Source organism: Silene latifolia, chromosome X (genome assembly GCF_048544455.1).
Source record: "Silene latifolia isolate original U9 population chromosome X, ASM4854445v1, whole genome shotgun sequence".
NCBI classification, from domain to species: Eukaryota; Viridiplantae; Streptophyta; class Magnoliopsida; order Caryophyllales; family Caryophyllaceae; genus Silene; species Silene latifolia.
The window spans coordinates 226357934-226379666 of NC_133537.1; positions in this window are offsets into that span (position 1 = coordinate 226357934).

The window sequence follows — 21733 nt, forward strand, 5'->3', positions numbered from 1 at the left end:
GTTTTATTAACTTGTATATTATTTCTCTTTATCCTTGTTGGAGTAGTCCTAGCACCATAGAGGACTAACACCTCGGCCCCATTGAGGTGTTCTCATTTTATTGTTCCCACCTTTTCAAAATCCAAAATGACAAAATTAGTTTCATGCATTGCATAGTGTGTGCATGAACTACACCTAACCTTAGGACATTAGCAATAATGTCTAAATCGGTTTGGGGAAGTACATGCATACACAACGGGAGGTAATCCAAATTATCCTCTCCGTCATAAACAAAAACCATGCATCATGTAGTATAGATTAGTGTAGCTTGCATTTAGTGTAGAAATCAGGCATCATGTTTGCATAATTTCCCATCATTTTGGCCATTGAGGACAATGCCCATATTAGTGTGGGGATGAGGAATTCTAACATAACTTTATTCAAAAATCCAAAAAAATTGAAAAATTTCGAAAAACCATAAAAATTTGAAATTTGAAAAACCCAAAAACAAGTTCATTTCCTTTGTAGTGTAGTCGTGTATATATTGTTGTATATATTGCGTTTGTTCTATCCTTGTTCACATTGATTGACTACGCCACAACCGAGGCATGAGGATCATGAAGACCGCATGGTATGATCTTTCCAATCTCCTTTTTCCTCTTTATGTTAATGACTATATGGCTTTATTTTGATTGATGCGGTATAACAATGTGAACTTAGGACTTGCATTTAGTTTATATGTCATCTTAGTTGGTAGAATCACTTGCATTAGGATGTATATATTAGTTGCATCATGGCATATAGTTGCATTTGGATGAAATATTTTGAAAAGTGCCTAATTGAGAACTTTGACAAGAGCAACTAAGCCATTACAAATACTTTTTCAACTTAAGACTTTGCCTACTAGAATGGTTGTAAAACACCCTAGATAGTGTCATACTAGTGTCTTTTGACCCATGACCCAAAGCCTAGTCAAGGTTTTGCATGTGAGTCACCTATTCCAACCCCGTGATGCGATGTGGACTTGGTTAACTTATCTAGGTGACCTTGATTGACCTTGTGGTAAGGCAACCCAAAAATACTTTGTACCAATAAGTTTGAAGTGCTCATTTCAAAGATTTTGTTATGTGGAAGTAATTTATTGCCAAGGAAACCTCAAATGTTATGAAATGTTGAGAATTTTGGTTGTTTTGATGGAGGCGTACCACTTCGATGTGCTTTGGAGAGGGATCCATTGAATTGGGCCCATACACGGTTGTGAATTCGACCGCCCAGAGACAGAGTGACTATCACCCCGAAAAGCTATTGTCTAGAGGTTAATCTGTTGCCTAATAAGCGATTGGCGAAAGCAAAGGACACTAGCCCGGAAGGGACAAACTCCATCTCTAATTCTTGAAATGTGAAAGTTGAATGAGGTCAAATTTTGAATACTAGTCATATCCACCCTTGTTTATAAAGATTTGAGCATTTCATTCCCAAAAAGCCTTTTTGTCAAGCCACTTCGAGCTTGGGACGATCCATGACCTTTACTTTTGTAGAGAATTCGAGACTTGTCATGTCATATGCTACTAGCATCATAGGGATCATCATTCCATACCATCCGATCGCTCTTGACGAAAGCATTTGGAAATTGAGGACGAAAGTAGTCTAGTTTAACACCATTTGAAGGTGATTTAGTGCCATCCTCTTAGCCTTAGTAATTTGTTGAACTAGTATTTGTGACGGATTATATGCTCTTAAATTTGTTCTCTTTTAGTTGCCTCCGCCACTTGATGAGGAAGTGGCTATTCCTTTTGTAGATGCATCCATTATTTGATTTTGTGTGCTTAATGTTTGGATGTGTCGCCATTTTGGCAAGACCCACCTTGCCTTGCAAGAAGGCATCCTACCTCATGGTTGTCTTGTTGTGAGTTGAAGGGGCGGAGTGAGACCCGCTAATTGTCTCATATCGGCTATGTTATTAGGTTAGTTTAAATAATGGTCCTAATCTTTGTCACCTCTTTACTCGGGACGAGCAAAGGTTCGGTTTGGGGATATTTGATGTGACCATAATTAGCGCATATTTAGTCCCCGAATAAGCCTTGTTCCCATGCTTTTTAGTGAATATTTGGGTCATTTATTGTCTTTAATTCTTTGTTTTGCATATTCTTTGAGGTTTTGTGTCCTTGGTAGGAAAGGAGTGCAAACCTTGCATTTTCATGGCAAAATGAGACTAAATTGATTGAATTCAATGACCAAGCATCAAGGAGAGACAAGATTAGAAGGCCTTTGTACATATTATAGTAGATGAGCAATGTTGAGGAAAGATCCTTGCATCCCCAAGGAAATCCCCAAGGATTTTATGAAGAAAAGGGAAGAAAAGAAGAAGAAACAAGACTGAGGAGCAATCCGTGCGGATTGTCCTGAATCTGCCCGTCCCCAGCAAGACAATCCGTGCGTCTTCCTTCAAAGACGCCCGGGCAGCAGCTCCCAGAAGACGTGCGTCTTCCTTCAAAGACGCCCGGGCAGAGACCGTTGAATCCGGTCGTCCCGTGCCTAAGACGCACGGATTCCAGTCCAGCACAAATCCGTTTCTTCAAGCTCCAAAGAAAGAAGCCCTTCCTTCGAAAAATACCGGCGTCTCTCTGCTCAAATCTCAAAAGTGTAATTACTAGTTTAGCCCTTAGTTAACCTTAATGCATCCACCTAATTTCCACTATAAATACCCCATTAGTCTAATAAGAAGAGCATGTTCTTCTAATCAATTCTTAGAGTAGTTAATATCAATCAAATCTCTCTTTAGTTTTGTAATCAACAATTAATCAAGTTTTAATACAAGTTTTATTTCCTTAATCTCTCTTTTGTTCAGCCTTTATTTTGGGTAATTGAAGATTATTTGGGTTATTATTGGGAGATTGACAACCTCTCAATCAAGCATCAAGTACTTCTTTTATTCTTTGCTTTATTATTGGAATCATTAGTAGGTATAATTCTCTTAATCCCTTTTTAATCATTGTTAATTACTTTCATTTGTTCATCATGTTTCATTTTGTTGGTATGATTGACAACCTTGCTAGCATGATCAACATGATAATGAGTGAGTAGTGACCTAGCTAGGGTTAATGGGTAATTAAGGGAAACCAACATGGGGAATGATTCATGCTTAAATTAATATGCTTTCATGGTTTATTTGCTTGCTTGTTTTGATCTGAACTCATGCACATGTTATGTTTGATGAAATGCGAGCCTATGAATCCTTGCATTTTTTACCCATCACCTATCTTTTCAATGAGACTTGTAAGACATAAACCAACTCGAGTCTCATTAGACCATGCATGTCGTTGAGTAGGGAAGATTAAGTCGACTTGTAGGTGTTGTACAATCTAATCGATTCGCTCAAGGGACCCAAACTTTCCTAGGATTGTAAGATATAACCCAACTCAATCCATCACAACAATAATTGCTTGCTTATAATTTGAGAACATGTTTGTATGATCAATTCCCATGATTCCCCTATGACCCCATGATACCCTAGTGCTTTTTATCAATTGTTTACAACCCTTTCAATTCATCTTGCTTATTTACTTTCATTGCTATTTAGTTTAGTGACCTTCTACATCAACCCAAATTGTGACACCCCTAAGACACCACTAGTTTCAATAGAAATCTCATCTCAATTCCCGTCCCTTGGGATCCGACCTTTACTTGCCTCTTTACTAATTGTAGAGTTGTTTGTGAAGTTATAAATTGTGTTTTGGTCTAGGTGCTCCTAACGACAAGTTACCGAAAAGATTTAGTCCGACCAATGGGGCACCCCATGAACTCTCACTTCCGGGCGGAAACTCAAACTTTGCTGGACAAGTACAATATCAAGCGACATCGATCATCCCCATACCGTCCCCAAACCAACGGAGCGGTGGAGGCAGCGAAAAAAACTCTTGTCACCATTATCAAAAAAATGCAAGACAACTACCGCGATTGGCCGAGCAAACTCCCATTCGCACTCTGGAGATACCGAACCTCCATTCGAACACCGACAGGCGCCACACCTTTCTACCTAGCATACGGTATGGAGGCGGTACAACCGGTAGAGTTAGAGGTCCCTTCTCTACGCATCCTACTGGAGAGTCAAGTCCCTGAGGCGGAATGGACCCGTCGAAGGTACGAACAACTCACTCTTCTAGACGAACGGCGACTCAACGCCTTGCACAACGTCCAGTTATACCAACGACGTATACAACGGGCATTCAACAAGAAGGTTAAACCCAGAAACATCCAGGAGGGCGACTTGGTCCTCAAGTCTGTTCGAGAACCATTACCCGTCGATCCGAGGGAAAAATTCAAACCCAACTGGGCCGGGCCATACCTGGTCAAGAAAATACTTTCGGGGGGCGCAGTGAGACTGAGCGACCTAGATGGGGAGGACTTTACAAACCCGACCAACCTAGACCAACTCAAGAAATACTACCCTTGAACCCTAGCAACCAACAACCTAGCCTAGTTTTACAACTAGCAACGACCTCAACCCTCTTCAAGTCAAGTTCCTCAACGTGTTCTGATTTGAGATTGCATGTTTTATCGAGTCTAAGCTGCGGTACCTTGCCCGTTTCGAATGTCCTTTGATCCGTCAAAGGCAACGTCCATTTGCACTAAAACAAAACAACCCCTGAACTACGAGCATGGTTTGATTTCACCTCTTCAGGTGGATACGTAGGCAGTCCCTCTTATGCCTGAGGGATACAACCACAAAACCCCAATCAAATTCACAAAACATTTCGAACTATGATCATGATTTGATTTCGCCTCTCCTGGTGAATACGTAGGCAGTCCTTTCTTACACAAGAAGGATACAACCATTCCTACAATCAAAAACAATCATCCCCATACAAAAATGCCCACATACAAAAACATCCCCATCAAAAAAGAGAAAGGGAAAACCATTCCCCTTTTCCACAATAATACAAAATGAGCCTTTCTCCCTTTCCAAAAAATACCACTTTCCCAAGTGCAATTGTTTAGGACGATTCAAATCGAATTGCCTTTACCAAATGGGTGGAAGAAACAAGCGTTCACAATTTTCTACACGAGCAATCCTCTTATTTAATTAATAATGGGAGGGATTACAATTTCAACAAATAAAGCTCGACGAGTCTACAACTTGTCAAAGCTAAGGTGTCAACTAACACACCTCACATAATAAAACTAGCACAAAACACACAAAACATAGCTAGTACAACATAATAAAAACTCACAACAATAATACAACATAATAATAAACGGGTAATGGAGGTTTTCACTCTTCCATTCTACCCTTGCCTTTTCCTTCGGGGTACATCTTCCCCTTGTTCTTCTTGTTGGCCCGCCTAGCATGGACTTCTTACTCGGAACGGATCGTCAACGGATCTAAGACGGCGACGGCCTCCGGTCTAGCACAAGACCCCATATTCGACCAAAGACGAGCCAATGCATGGCCCACCATATCCTTGAGGCCGGAACTCGTCCTTTTCGGTGGTCTCATCACGTCGGGGGTAGCTCCATCAACATACTCCTCGAAGAAGGCACGGTTGGCCTTGCCAACCTCTCGGTACTTCAAATCGACAACCTCGTCTTTACGAAATTTGGATCTCTCTTCCAAGGACGGAGCACGTGACCACTTGACATAAGCGGGAGTCACCCATGTCATGGCAACGGGGTTTGGAACCTCCCAAAGTGGCCGAGTGGCCCACCCCCTTTCGAAGAACTCCACAAGCTCGGAATTCCGGAAAACATTCTCTTGGACAAGAGTATCTTGAGCGGGTACCTTTTATTGACGCCCCATTTGCCTCATGAGCCTTTCGGGATAAATGAAGGAAACAACCTTAAAACCCACCACCATCAAAGAACGAGGACTAGCACGCGAAGCGGGCAACCCCGTGAAGGACCTCAAGTGCCACCACGGCACCACCCAACGGATATGAGGACCACCCTCCTCCGCCAATGTTGCGGACCAATAGGCCTCGGTGGAAGCAAAACTATCCGAGTACAACTTCTTCCTCATGGTAAGATGACGGAAGGAGTAAGAAGAAGGATCAACCGGAGGCTCCACATACCTTAGCCTCTCCAATAGCCACACTTGGAGGATCCTCGGAGATCCGAAAGAGGGAGCTTCTCCACAAGAGCCTTCTTTGTCCAAAGCTTAGATAATCTCTCCAAGCACCAACCATGATGGATCTCTACCATGCTCCATTTGCTCAATCACATGGATAAGGGTCATGCTACCATGACATCTTGGCCCCTCCTTCTTCAAGACATCAACAAACAGGTACACATGGACAAGGCAAAATGCAAGAGCCCTTCTCCTAGCCACCTCCGAGACATTAGCATCTAATCGGTTTGAAAAGATGTTGATAAGAGCCAACATATCCACACCATGTGGAGAAAGAAGAAAGTTGATTTGGCTTGTTGACAAGCCCAGCATGGAACGGAATTTCTCCTTGTAGCACAACCGAGTCGGAGGAAGCACCGGAGCACAACCCGGCCACCCGCCGATGGCTCCAACTTCTTCGACAAGAGGACAAGGCTCACCTTTCGGGAAAACGAAAACACGGTGTTTCGAATCCCAAAACCGAGAACATGCTTCAAGAAACGAAGGTTGCACCTTAACTTGACGAAGCACCAACAATTGACCAACTCCCATGCAAACGAGTTGATGCTTTTCGGGAGGCGACAAATCCCGGCACCATTGTCACAAGGCGTTCTCAAAAGCATCCATGAAATATTTTTGTGGAAGAAGAAGAGGTTTTGTAGAGATGATTTTGTGTTTCAGATGATGAAACAATGAAACGCAAACATCCCTATTTATACAAAATGGTCAGCGCATTTTTCAGAAAAAGGGGAGAGCCGGCTTCCATCGCCAGGCTGCTCGCGCCTCTTTGGACCATCTCCAGGATTCCCGTTGTTGACTTGTCTCTTTCAACATGTGTTTTCTCCTGACACCTCAAACCTCCCGCCAGAAACCTCGCGCCTCTTCGGGATGATCCAGGATATTTCGTGTTTCCTCACACTCACATTTCCTTGTTTTCGCGTTTTACGAAATCCGACACGGTTTCCATGACGCAGCTTTAAACATACGGATTTTTTCTTTCTTTTTTTAAGGGGGGAAGGGCTAGTCGCCCCGATCCGCGATGGATCGTTTTCATGTCAATCGAAATTCCGAAAATTTATCGCTTTTTCGCAATTCAAAAATCAAAATCGAAGATTGATCACACAACATCAATTTTCCTCAAAAATTCAAGCACTCACAAATTCGAGTCTTGACCTCAAAAATCATATATACTCGCAAAAACCATTTTCTAAAATTCTTTCCTGACAGTTTGAGTTTGAATTTTTCGAGTCAATTTCATAATTTCGACGCAATTTAATTTAGGACACGAGTTAATTGCTCAAATTTTCAAATCATTTCTTTTTGAATTCCGAATGTGACGATTTGTCACGGAATTTTCAAAGTTTATTTCAAAATTTCAATTTTAACTTCAAGTCATCTTGGTTAATTTTGATTTTCGAACAAATGCTTTTCGTTTTTCAATCAAAATGCTTCTACGTGTTTGCGTTTATGCGTATGTGCTATCTGTTGCCTGTTTTCTACACTAACGATGCAGGAACTAGTGCGAAGCAAAAGGAGAATCGACAGCCGACTGCGCTCCTCCGAAACACAACACAAAAAAGCCAAAAATCACAAAATAAACCAGAATCCAAAAACACATATATACAAACCGCCTTACACAAAATACATCAACAAACGTCTATCATACAGACACTGGCCTAAAACAAACGTCTATCATACAGACACTGGCCTAAAACAAACGTCTATCATACAAACACTAGCCTAAGACAACGAACTGGGGGCTATCCACCACCTACCCAACTAAGCACTCCCTACCCTTCCGATCAGAAAAGAAAGGGAGCAACATGAGGAACAAGAGAGCAACAACGAAAGCAGAGGAGGTTACCATGACGATAACCCCCCCGCTCCTGCTCCACGACAAAAAAGAAGACAGTGTCTTACAGACTTCGGATGATGAGGAGGCCCAGAACCATGATGCGATGCACCATTCCGACACTGAACCCCACTCATCAGCCACCCTGTCTATGAGCCACAACGAAAAGGACAAGCCGGCCATATCAGCCGCCTCTCCTCCTCTACGGAAGCATCCTCCACCACCGTCTCGAATACGGCACCCTCCTCGGCCGCTACAGCCCCTCCAGGATCGACTTCCTCCTCCAAAGCCTCAATGACGGACCCCATAGGTCCCAGACGATACCCTGCGATCAAAAAGCAACAAACAAGAAACGTCAGCCGGAATTTCGGCATTACGACGACATGAAATGGATAAATCCAAAAACAAAAAAACGCAACCTGCAATGCAAAAAACAAGGGCAATCCCGGCCAAAATCCAACCAAACAAAACCATTCACAAAAAAAACACAAAAACAACTCGCCCCTCTTTTCAAGCAAAAGACGAGTCAAAATCACAAAAATGGCATTTCAAGACCCGTACAAGGTCCGCCAACAACCCAAAATACATTCCCGACACAATGGGGATTTTACATTCTCGACACATTGGGGATTTTTCTACGGCTCAAAAAGGCAATTCATACGCTATTTTGAGCCCAAACCGGTCAAAAATTCAAAAACGACCGCAAAAAGGCAAACGTGATTTTATCACGCCTCAAGGTGACCAAAAATACCAATAAGGTCCAATTCAAGGCAGACTGACTCAATTCAAGCCCAAACAGACGCTTATTTTGTCAGATGTAAGACCGTCGCAAAAGGCAAAAATCCAATTTTGCCCACAAGCATCCAACGAAGGTCCTTAAATGGCAAATACGGGTTTTCCCAACTACAATGCAACCTAGTGGGACCCACTACCCAAGCAAATAAACTTGGCATTGTGAAATGAGACGGTTTCTCGCCTCACTCACGTTTTTCGAGCCTAGGGAGCGGGAATGGGGACCAAAATGCAAACTAAAAGCACCCCTATACTCCTAAACAGGTTTCTAACCTAATGCAAGCATCAATTTCACTCGAAATGAGCTCAATCAAAAACGCCCAATTCGATTTTTAGGGCAAAATTCGCCCTAATTCAATCAAGCTAAAAATCAACGAATTTGAATGGATTCAAGAGGAAATACTTACCTTGAGATGACATTGTGGATAAAGGCAAGAACTCGAACAAGCAAGAAGGTCCTTCAATGGCGATTTTTCGCTTTGTTTTGTTGAAATGAAGAAGACGAGGTTATGAATGATATGCGGCCTGACCTCGCGTCTTTTATAGAAAATAAGGAAGCCCCTTTGGTTCGCCAGGTGGCTCGCGCCTCAATCAGGCGTCCCTTGCTTTTTCAGCGAAATTTGGGCTTTAGCCCAATTTCCACATAACAAACTTCAAATTTCCATTTGACGATATTAAAGGTCGTCATTTTTCTCAAAAAAACAAATAGTGAAAATTCAAATTCACTATTTTCAGAAGCTTTAAGCGACGGCACATAAACCGTCCCTCCAATCGAATAGTGAAAATTTAAATTCACTATTATCGAGAATTTTCAAGCAAACGGCGATCAAAACCGCCAATTTCAAAAATAATGGTGAAATCAAAATTCACCATTTTCCTTCAAAATTTCAAGAATAATAGCGAAAATTCAAAAATCGCTGTTTCTCCAAATTTTAGACGACGGCAATTAAAACCGTCATTTTCAAAATAATAGTTGGAATTTGAATTCCACTATTTCCATCAAATGTCAACGGCGGCACATAAACCGTCACTTCAATAAATAATGAAGATTCCAAATTCACTATTCTCATCAAATGTCAACGGCGGCATATAAACCGTCACTTCAAAACGCAATAGCAAACTCAAAATTTGCTATTTTCCTTCAAAATTAAAACAAACGGCGATCAAAACCACCACTTCAAGCGCAAAGAAGAACGACGAATGGTGACGATGCCAAATTCACTATTCTTTCAAATAACAGCAGGGGGCTTCCTCGCGGAACCCACTCATTCCAAGAACAGTGATAGTGAGAATCCATACTCACTATTTCCCCAGCGACATCACGAGTTCGCTACTTTCAAAACAAGCCCATTTGACGCGGCTATCCACATGGTCCATTAACCGACCGTATCATTGGCTGGCAAGCCTTTGTCCGCAAACATTCAAGGACAGATCCCGAAGATGCCTCGGGTACATTTCCTTATCATTGGCTGGGGAGCCTTTGTCCGCAATCATTCAAGGACAGATCCCGAAGATGCTTCGGGTACATTTCCTTACAATGGCTGGCGAGCCTTTGTCCGCAACCTTTCAAGGACACATCCCGAAAATGCCTCGGGTACATTTCCTTACAATGGCTGGCGAGCCTTCGTCCGCAAACATTCAAGGACAGATCCCAAAGATGCCTCGGGTACATTTCCTTAACATTGGCTGGCGAGACTTTGTCCGCAAAACATTCATGGACAGATCCCGAAGATGCCCCGGGTACATTTCCTTACAACAGTTGGCGAGCCTTTGTCCGCAAACAACCAAGGACGTATCCGAAGATGCCTCAGGTATAACTTCTTCTTATGGCTGGCGAGCCTTTGTATGTAGTCTAACGGACATTAAACGACCCACACGGATAGTCAACAGACTCTAAACTGTTCCCGACGACATGTCCTTGACTCGTACCCTCGAGTCGCCTTGGCGTCGCCCTTCCCGACGGCGGGTCCTTGGCCCGAATCCTTTCGAGGCGCCTCGACGTCGCTTGGGTCTCCAGGTTGTAATCTTCGATTGACCTTGGGGCTCTACTTTGACTTTGACCCTGTCCAAGCCTCAGTCAAAGTGGGGGCTCTGTAGATACCCGGTATCTGCTGAGACTCCAACAAACACCCGATGATTATCGGACTACAACATGTTTTGGAATCGCGGCGTTTGATCGACAGTTTGTGTACAACTTTACATCGGAAAACTTAAAACAATTTCGAAAATAAAACATTTCAAAACATTTCAAAAATACCTGGAGTGTTTAATGCACGGCGACGGGGTCACAATGACACTAACTAGAGCCAAAACCGACACCGGAACAAAAACCGACTCAAAAATTCAAATCTCGACTCCAACAACGAGTCAAACCGAGTCAACCACAAAAAACAAACATTTCAAACGTTCTACCTTAAGTTTTCCCGGATTCATGAATGGTCAAGTACCAAACATGTGACTACAAAACCTAGGATAGAACAAATCATGATTGCGTTTGTTGTGAAAGTGACAACACAGCTCGAAGACCCGCGACGTGGCTCGCGCCTCTTTGAGCAGCCCAGGTGGCCACGTCGCTCAAAACTCACACAACCACTCATTCAACTATAAATACCCCTCAAATGTCACCCATTTGAGAGTTACGCGAGTGTCCGCCCACTCTTTTCTCCCTTAAAATTATCGACTCGACTTCTTAAGTCACAACCCGACGCGTATTTACGACCTACCGATCGTAAACACGAGCCTTACACATTGTTTGGTACCGTCATCGTGCATTAAACCACTTGACCGACCATTTCGACCACTACACCATCACTAACCTTTCAAGACACTCTTTTACTTACCAAAACGGTTTTAAACCGAGTTTTTTCCGATCAAACGAGTTATTACACTTACGTCGGTCACTCGCTATAACCAAACATGTAAGTATGAGGGTGTAAAAATCCTCTTTCATTATGTTTTCATTTGTTTCATGACTCTAACATGCTAAAACATGCATAACATGAACCAAAACATGGAATAAACGAGCCAAAACGATTTTTGGTCCGAGGCGAAGCCCCTTAGGTCGCCAATCGCCCGCGCCTAAATGGGGTATTCAGACCAGAGATCAACTGTGTTTGTTCTCGTCATTTCCCATAATCCATTTTTCATATTTGTAATCGGTTTTTACCATTTCAAGTATTTTCGAAACCTTTTTGTTTCATTTCACATGTTTTAACCATAAAGCATTTTTCACCCTTGGTTCTTCTTACCATGACAGTTAAATCCGTGTTTCGGTGATAATATTTGGTTAATGACATTTAGAAGGTCTTTTAAAGCCTTTTATTTTATTTCTTCACATTTTCAAACAAACATATTAGTCACCAACACAAAGTCATCCTTGGTTCTACATACCATGCCGGATTTTAACCTGGGTACGATGATGAGTAACGACTAATAACATTCAAATGGACTTAAAACAATTAGTCCATAATAATTTTTCAAAACTCTTCATGTCAAGTTTGTCAAATCGAACCCGACACCGAATATTATCAAATAATGATGATTATTCGAGTCTAGTTCTTCAAATCAACAAATGCGGTCTAAACGACCCTTTCAAATCAAACCGGGTTCAAATACCCATTTTCAACACGTTTTATAACGTTTTCTAAAAGGTCAGAACACGGCACATAAACCGTGGGCTAACCCGCGCCTAAACAGGCTCTCCATTTCTCGTTTTCAAAACCAGAGGGAGGCCCCTTACACCGCCGGCTGGCTCGCGCCTCATATAGCCGTCTGGTACAGGGCCTGTTCCCTTCCAGCATCAGCCTAGGACGATCCCGACTCCGATTAACCCGGATATAGGACGGATCAAGCGACTGTTCAAACCATATTTGCAAAGTGCCTTACTAAGATAAATGGATCATGTTATGCACCCTAAACCTAATACGGTAAATGGATGTTTAATTTCCGTCTTGCATGCAAATCAACCATTAATCCAACTCGACATCTTATACTTGATACTTGGATTAAATCAACCGACTTAGAAAGATCTCACATGTTAGGTTTAAATTATTGGATGCGCATTCATGCATTTAAACCGTTTTACCAAGATCGATCAGTAGAGGCCACTAAACGCGGGCGGGATTGGGTGTCTGATTAAAGGGCTTCCCAATATGTACCTTCACCCCTTACTCATAAACTTTGGATAGTGGACGACCTTATCCAGGGCGTACGAGAGTCATTCTAGAGATAGGATGCTAAAGAGGGACGATTTCCTTATCTTTAGTACCTATGTCAAACGCTGCTTTGTGCTTCGATTTGACCGAGGTATAAAGTGGAATTCGAACGGGTTCCAGGCATCCCACAAATGCTTGGTGGCGACTCCGAACATCTCTAATCGTTTCGAGAGCCTTACCGAGACGAAACCGACCGATCTAAAACGATCCGGTCGAAAGCACCTTTACGCCGCCGAGCGTGGCTTTCAAAAAGACCGCTGTATGTCCGCAGATCGAACCGGACCTGCAGGTGGGCCATGTCCACAGAAAGCAAGCCCATTCCCCACAATAAACAACCCGTGTTTACTAAACACCAACCCGTTTCACACTAAAGGTGCTAGTCTGACCCAAATCCATGGTAACAAGCAAATCCAAGACGATACGAGCCATGATAAAAACAAAGGCTCAATCAAGAGAAATGAACCAAGATCAATATCCAACATAAAAGAGTCAAAAGAAGAAGGCTCAATCAAGCAATTCAATACCCAAAGCCAAAGTTATCTTCAAAAAACCTGAATCAAGAATCTGAGCAAAAAGCCGAGATATATTCTAGACCGAGAATCCGTGTCTGAATCAAAAACAGGCCTGAAACCAAATGCTGAACACTGTTAACGTCTATGTAGAATCAAGACACCAATCAAGATGGTTAGCTAGCACCCTCAATTAGCCTTTCACACATCACACCCTAAGTCCTTCTCGAGACCGTTATAGGGAGATAGTTAGGAATTTTGAGAATCCTCTAAAGCTTGTCAAGTATACCCATCCTTTAGGGCCAAGACATGGAAACTTTATCCCACGTCATTTTAACCTACCTTTATGTGCTCAGGCTACATCAAGCCAAGAGACTCCATTTCCAAGCCACATTACAAGCCATAGCCCCATAAAGCCTTAACTCCACAAAATCAAGCTCCAGAGATTTGTTTATCAAAGCCTCTTATTACCGAGCTCCACATCCCAAATATCCAATCCAGTTTCACCTTGACCCATACACAGAGTCTTCAAATACTTTGCTACCCAGAACGGGACATACCCATATTCATCCTTAGGGTCCACTTTTAGGTGTGCTCACATGACAAGGAATTTTTTACAAACTCAATTATACCTCTTTGATCTATGATCGGAGGGAGTTATCTCAAATCGATTCTTCGAGTCACCAAAGGAATATACTCTCCTGACCCATACACTTTAAGGTCCTAATAACATAGCTTAGGCACACACTTGAACTACGAGTATGGTTTGATTTCACCTTTTTAGGTGGATACGTAGGCAGTCTTTTCTTACACAAGAAGGATACAACCACAACACCCAAACATAATTAACCAAACCTCAGAACTACGATCTGGTTTGATTTCACCTCTTCAGGTGGATACGTAGGCAGTCCTCATGGACACAACCATCACAATTTTCAACCTTCCAACCTCAATTAACATCCTTTCCACAACCAACACCTCTATACTGGGGGCTCCTTGTTGTCGCCCAGCCTCTTTTTACCAAATTCCAGAGTCACCTTCTCATCTTGGGGGCTTCTCTTCCGAGATGCCACCCTTCCTTTATTCCTCTGAGTCAAGCTAGTACCCGGTCTGGACAATGACAAAGATCTTAGATCAAATTCTTTAAGTCATCGTGCCTCAAGAGGGGTCTCTCTTACAACAAACGATGGTGAAAGAAGTCCTAGTAGACAGATGATCCATGGTTCATGCCTTGCCTTTATATGCCTTCATCATTATTGTAATTCTTATACCTTTGGAACTGATACGCATTGTCACCCACACTTGGCTAGGGGTTGCGCATACGTAAACAAAGTCTGTCAAAGTCAACCCTGTGTTGTGTCAAATCTAAGTTAGTGTTGCATCAGTCAAACCTATCTATATTTCGCGGCACGTCCATATAAGGTCTGTGTCATGTCAAGTCCTATGTCTAAAGCCCATTTGAGTATGCATAACGCATTACAAACGACAAATTTGTTTGAACAAGTTTTAAACAACTTTTATAAAGAAACGACTTTTGCAAAGCCTATGTGTTTCCTTATTCGAGGTCCATGTGATAATTGCTTACGTGCATATATTAGATTGCATTCTTGTGTGGCTACTAACCATGCAGGTAAGTATTAGAAGCAGTACTTTATCAAGACCTAGCTTGTCAAAACGAGCGGTTCTTCTTTGACGGGTGCTTCGACACGCCTTTATTATGTTCCCCTAGCGAGAGTATACGGAAAGACATTTCCTCTCAAGACATGGAGATCATTTCCCGATTATGTTCCCCCAACGAGAGTACACGGACATACAATCATCCCTCTCAATACGTGGAGATCAACATCAACTCCAAGACTTATCGAAGTTTGTTTGAAGACGACCCAAGCAGCTTCCCCAGCAGTTCCCGCTTATGTCCTCCTACCCTTGACATTTTTGTTTCCTTTCAGAGTTCGGCAAATGTGTCGTTCTCCAGAAGTCCCCAAACCAGCGCCTCCTTCCTTAGGTTCGTAAACCCAAAGTAGGATTCTTACCCCCTAGATTCTTAGATCCCAAAATGGCTTCTTTTAGGTTCATAAACCTTTAAGCTCCCACACCAACGACCTTAGGTTCATAAACTCACAAATCCTTTTGGAGTTCTTAGAAAGCTTAAACGCACGCGTTAAAAACAAGAATTAGTAACCTAGTAAGTTCCTAAACTTAACCTTAGGATCCCAATTACTCTTAGGTTCACAAGCCTTTAAGTTCCCATACCAGCCGTCTTTTTAGGTTCATATACCCAGGTTCATACATCTAGCTCTTTAGGTTCCCAAACTCCCTAGAGTTCACATACTTATACCCTTTAGGATCATATTCCTTTAGGATCATCTTTTTCCTTTAGGATCACATCCTTTAGGATCACCTTTTCTTAGAGTTCCTACACTCAAACCTTGGTTTCCCCTTAAGTTGAACTTATATTTGACCTCCTTCCCATCGATGTCTTCCTTTAGGGTCCCACACCCTAGCACAATCCTTATATATCTTTTAGGTAACCCTTTTCAGGATAAACCTTCATATCTTTTAGGTAACCCTTTTCAGGATAAACCCTTCAGATCTTTCAGAAACTTGCCTTAATCTTTCAGACAACCCTTTACATAACCTTTGGGATAGTCCTTCCTTCAGCCTTCCTCCCTTCATATAATCCTTTATTTCTTCAGACACTTTAGAATAATCCTTTCAGTAACCTTCAGATAACCCCTTTTCAGTTAAGTCCCCTTTTGGTCCTTTAGAGAGAGTTGTCCTTCAGCCTTTCCTTTAATGAGAGATAGCCTTCAGAGTTAGCCTTCGAAAGTGTTAAGAAGTTTCTTCAGCATCCCTGTGACCCCTAATGCCTTCAGACACAAAGTTATCTTCAGACCAAAGAGTTTGGCCGAAGCTTCTTCATTCCCGTTTCACCCAGGGGTATCTCGGTATGGTTTCTTCTTATGGTCGGCGAACTTCCTTACGTAGTCTAATTGACTTTAAACGACCCTCCCGATAGTCGACGACTCTAAAATGTTCCCGACAACAGGTCCTTGGTTCAGACCCCTTGAGCCGCCTCGCGTCGCCATAGTCGTCAGGTTGTAATCTTCGATTGACCTGATGGCTATACTTTGACTTTCACCTTGTCCAAGCCTCAGTCAAAGTGGGGGCTCTGTAGACACCTCATTTCTGCACCTCCCGCAAACCACCCGGTGATGATTGGGCCGCATGTTTGGTACACGGAACGTTTTGTGACAATTCGTAAGTTTATCGTTATGTGATCGCTCAAACATTTATGTCTACCTCATGGTCGTCATCTAGGTGTCATTACGGTCGTTTTGGCAGTAATTAGAGTATATTTGGAGTCCGGGTCAAAAACCGTCTTCATTTCCTAAAACCGTCAAATCCCGAGTCAAAATCAATGCGCTTGTCTACCTAAGGTTAGGATGTCATAAAATGTTGAGATTATATCTCATTTTGAGTCTCATGTCACTTCTTTAGGCTAAACTTAAAAGTTTACATTACAAAATGTGCATTTCATTTAGTTAAAATGATAACCCGGCCTTTAGGCCCATTTTACGAGGTCATAACGAATTTTTTGGGTCAGGCCTATTTCCCAGAAAGTTCTAGATATCTTTCTTAGCTTTCCAACGCCACCGAAATCACCTTATTCCGAGTCTTGTAGAGAAAGTTATGCCTAAAATACGACAGGCTGTCAAACGCGCTTTCTTGCGCAGGAGGAACCCGCTGAAGAAAGGACGCAGCAAGTGCTGCGCCTCTTCCAAGGGACGCAACACTTGCTGCGCCTTTTCCTCAAGGTTTTCTTTTTGTCCAAGTTTCCGTGTTTAACCTAAGTCGGTTATTTCCGGATCTTTCTCTCCTTTCTTAAACCCTAATTCCGTGATTAGTATAAATAGAGACCTTCGGTCTCACATATTTCTGACGCGAGTGTCCGCCTTCTCTTCTCCCTTTGCATTCTAGACCACGTTCTTACTTGTTGGCGTCTACGTGCTTGAACATTCGACCACGTAAGCTCGGATCTTTCTGAGTACCAGCCTCGTTTTGCATGACCGACCAATTTGACCAACTCCACAATTAATCAACTTAATCAATCTTAGTCTTTTTCCTCTTACGAGGGTACTTTCATTACATTCGAGTCGAGCATCACTAATCGTAAACATAGTTCATCTCGTTTCGTCAAACAAGTAAGTCTGAGGGTGTATAATATCTCTTTTATTTATTGTTATTTACTTTTTGTATCACTCATGTAAGGTTTATGTCGAAAATATTCGTTAAAACCGATTTATAAAACCATGCTTTGAAACCCTTTTTACGGATTACCAGAGGATGACCGTCGAGAAAGGACGCAGCAACTGCTGCGCCTCTTCGAAGGGACGCAGCACCTGCTGCGCCTCTTCGTGAGGCTGCCGCAGTTCCTGCTTCTTTTCTTCTTCCTTCGTCCTCTGTCAATTCGTCTTTCGTAATTTGTTTTTTTGTTTTCTTCAATTCCTTGACATAATAGCACAATAGTCTCACATGTATATTGTTTAAGCATCATTAATACGTTTAATTCATCATTAAATTCGACTTAAATCCCTTATAATCCAATATTTGAGAGTTTTCGTCATTAAACTAAATCCGGGTTGTAGAAATTCGATTTGTTCATATTGAGTTTCTGGAATTCGACCTTTGATATATTTCCATCTGTCTATTGTCGTATTCGTCGTTAATTTGTCATTAATTCATCTTGTTTAACCTATTTAGTTCACCTATGTCACTAATCAATCTTTCATTCATGTAAATAATTCGTTTGCATCCGTCTCATCCGTGTTTTATTGCTTTTATGACTCTTTCATATGTAATTAATCCATTAAATCACTTCCATCCGAGTCGAATATCATAATTAATCCTTAAAATCACCAATTAACATTAACGATTTGCAGGTCCGGCTTCATAGCCAGAACTCACCCTTGGAACAGACGCAGCAACTGCTGCGCCTCTTCCAAAGGGCGCAGTCCTACTGCGCCTGTTCCAGGTTGATTTCTGCCTCTGAACTCCCGTTCTGCCTTGACCTAGTTTAATTAGTCTACGTATAATTAACTATTAACCGTATTATCACCTACTGATTTGTTCGTTGATTCATTCTTTTATTCTTTTTCTCAAATTATCCGTTTTAGGAGTATTTTCGACATAAATCGTTAAACCCGATGTAATTATTATAATTTTTATTGTAATTTTCTTTTATCATTGTATTTTGTATCATTTGTATGTTTTCACATGTAATTGAACCTTAATTCCAACTTCGACCCAATTGTATGTTAAACTACGTGTTTACCGACTTAGTCTAATTCTCACATGTTAGGATTAAAACGTTGGATGTTGCATTGCATGCATATAACCGACAATATATCAAGTATAGACAATTTTCCCTAATCATTAGTAGAGGCCGCTATCGAGGCGGGCGGGATGAGGTGTTCGATCAAAAGAGCTTCCTAATACGTACCCTCACCCCTTACTCCAGATCTCTGTGAACATCCGTGTTCATTGGCATCCACGAGAGTCATTCTAGACATAGAATGCTAAGGGTAACGAGTTTTTGGTGTTCATGTCACTACTTTGTGTCTTGACATGACACGAGGTATTCGAACGGTTCCAATTTCCCAAAAAAATTGGTGGCGACTCCACAAATGCAAACGCTTGTTTCCCAAGCGCCCCCGTGGCCCATGTCCACACATAATAGTAAAGTGGGTAATGGAGGTCTTCACTCTTCCATTCTATCCTTGCCTTTTCCCTCGGGATACATCTTCCCCTTGTTCTTCTTGTTGGCCCGCCTAGCATGGATTTCCTCCTCACAACGGATCCTCAACGGATCTAAGACGGCGACGGCCTCCGGTCTAGCACAAGACCCCATATTCGACCCAAGACGAGCCAATGCACGGCCCACCATATTCTTGGGGCCGGAACTCCTCCTCTTCGGTGGTCTCATCACATCGGGGGTAGCTCCATCAACATACTCCTCAAAGAAGGCGCGGTTGGCCTTGCCAACCTCTCGGTACTTCAAGTCGACAACCTCGTCCTTACGAAATTTGGATCTCTCTTCCCGGGATGGAGCACGTGACCACTTGACATAAGAAGGAGTCACCCATGTCGTGGCAGCGGGGTTTAGCAACTCCCAAAGCGGCCGAGTGGCCCACCATCTTTCGAAGAATTCCACGAGCTCGGAGTTCCGGAAAACATTCTCTTGGACAAGAGTATCTTGAGCGGGCACCTTTTGTTGACGCCCCATTTGCCTCATGAGCCTTTCAGGATATATGAAGGAAACAACCTTCAAACCCACCACCATCAAAGAACGAGGACTAGCACCTGAAGCGGGCAACCCCGTGAAGGACCTCGAGTGCCACCACGGCACCACCCAACGGATATGAGGACTACCCTCCTCCGCCAACCTTGCGGCCCAATAGGCCTCGGTGGAAGCGAAACTATCCGGGTACAACTTCTTCATCATATTAAGGTGACGGAAGGAATAAGAAGAAGAATCAACCGGAGGCTCTACATACCTTAGCCTCTCCAATAGCAACACTTGGAGGATCCTTGGAGATTCAAAAGAGGGAGCTTCTCCACAAGAGCCTTCCTTGTCCAAAGCTTGGATAATCTCCCCAAGCCCCAACCATGATGGATCTCTACCATGCTCCATTTGCTCAATCACATGGATAAGAGTCATGCTACCATGGCATCTTGGCCCCTCCTTCTTCAAGACATCAACAAAGAGGTACACATGGAAAAGGCAAAATGCAAGAGCCCTTCTCCTAGCCACCTCCGAGACATTAACATCTAATCGATTTGAAAAGATGTTGATAAGAGCCAACATATCCACACCATGTGGAGCAAGAAGAAAGTTGATTTGGCTTGTTGATAAGCCCAAAATGGAATGGAATTTCTCCTTTTAGCACAACCGAGTCGGAGGAAGCACCGGAACACAACCCGGCCACCCACCAATGGCTCCGACTTCTTTGGCAAGAGGGCAAATTTCGCCTTTCGGGAACACGAAAACATAATGTTTCGAATCCCAAAACCGAGAACATGCTTCAAGAAATGAAGGTTGCACCTTGACTTAACAAAGCACCATCAATTGACCAACTCCTATGCAAGCGAGTTGATACTTTTCAGGAGGCGACAAATCCCGACACCATTGTCGCAATGCGTTCTCGAAAGCATCCATGAAATATTTTTGTGGAAGAAGAAGTGGTTTTGTAGAGATGATTTTGTGTTTCGAATGATGAAACAATGAAGCGCAAACGTCCCTATTTATACAAAAATGATCAGCGCATTTTTCAGAAAAAGGGGAGAGCTGGCTTCCATCGCCAGGCTGCTCGCGCCTCTTTGAGGCTTCTCCAGGATTCCCGCTGTTGACTTATCTCTTTCAACTTGTGTTTTCTCTTGACACCTCAAACCTCCCGCCAGGAAGCTCGCGCTTCTTCGGGATCATTCAGGATATTTCGTGTTTTCTCACACTCACATTTCCTTGTTTTCGCGTTTTACGAAATCCGACACGGTTTTCATGACGCAGCTTTAAACATACGGATTTTTCTTTCTTTTTTTAAGGGGGGAAGGACTAGTCGCCCCGATCCGCGATGGATCGTTTCCATGTCAGTCGAAATTTCGAAAATTTTTCGCTTTTTCGCAATTTTCCATCAAAAATCAAAATCGAAGATTGATAACACGACGTCAATTTTCCTCAAAAATTCAAGCACTCACAAATTCGAGTCTTGACCTCAAAAATCAAAAATCAAATATACTCGCAAAAATCCTTTTCAAAAATTCTTTCCTGACGGTTTGATTTTGAATTTTTCGAGTCAATAATTTCGACGCAATTTAATTCACAACACGAGTTAATTGCTCAAATTTTCAAATCATTTCCTTTTGAATTCCGAACGTGACGATTTGTCACGGAATTTTCAAAATTCATTTCAAATTTCAATTTTAACTTCAAGTCATCTTGGTTAATTTTGGATTTCAATCAAATGCTTCTACGTGTTTACGTTTATGCGTATGTGCTATCTGTTGCTTGTTTTCTACACTAACGATGCAGAATCAAAAGCGAAGCAAAAGGAGAATCAATGTGGCAAAGTGTGCTCCTCCGAAACACAACACAAAAAGCCAAAAATCACAAAATGAACCACAATCCAAAACACATATATACAAACCGCCTCACGCAAAATACATCGACACGCATTCGATACAAACAATTGACCGTACAAACAGGGTTCAGTATAGACATCTATCA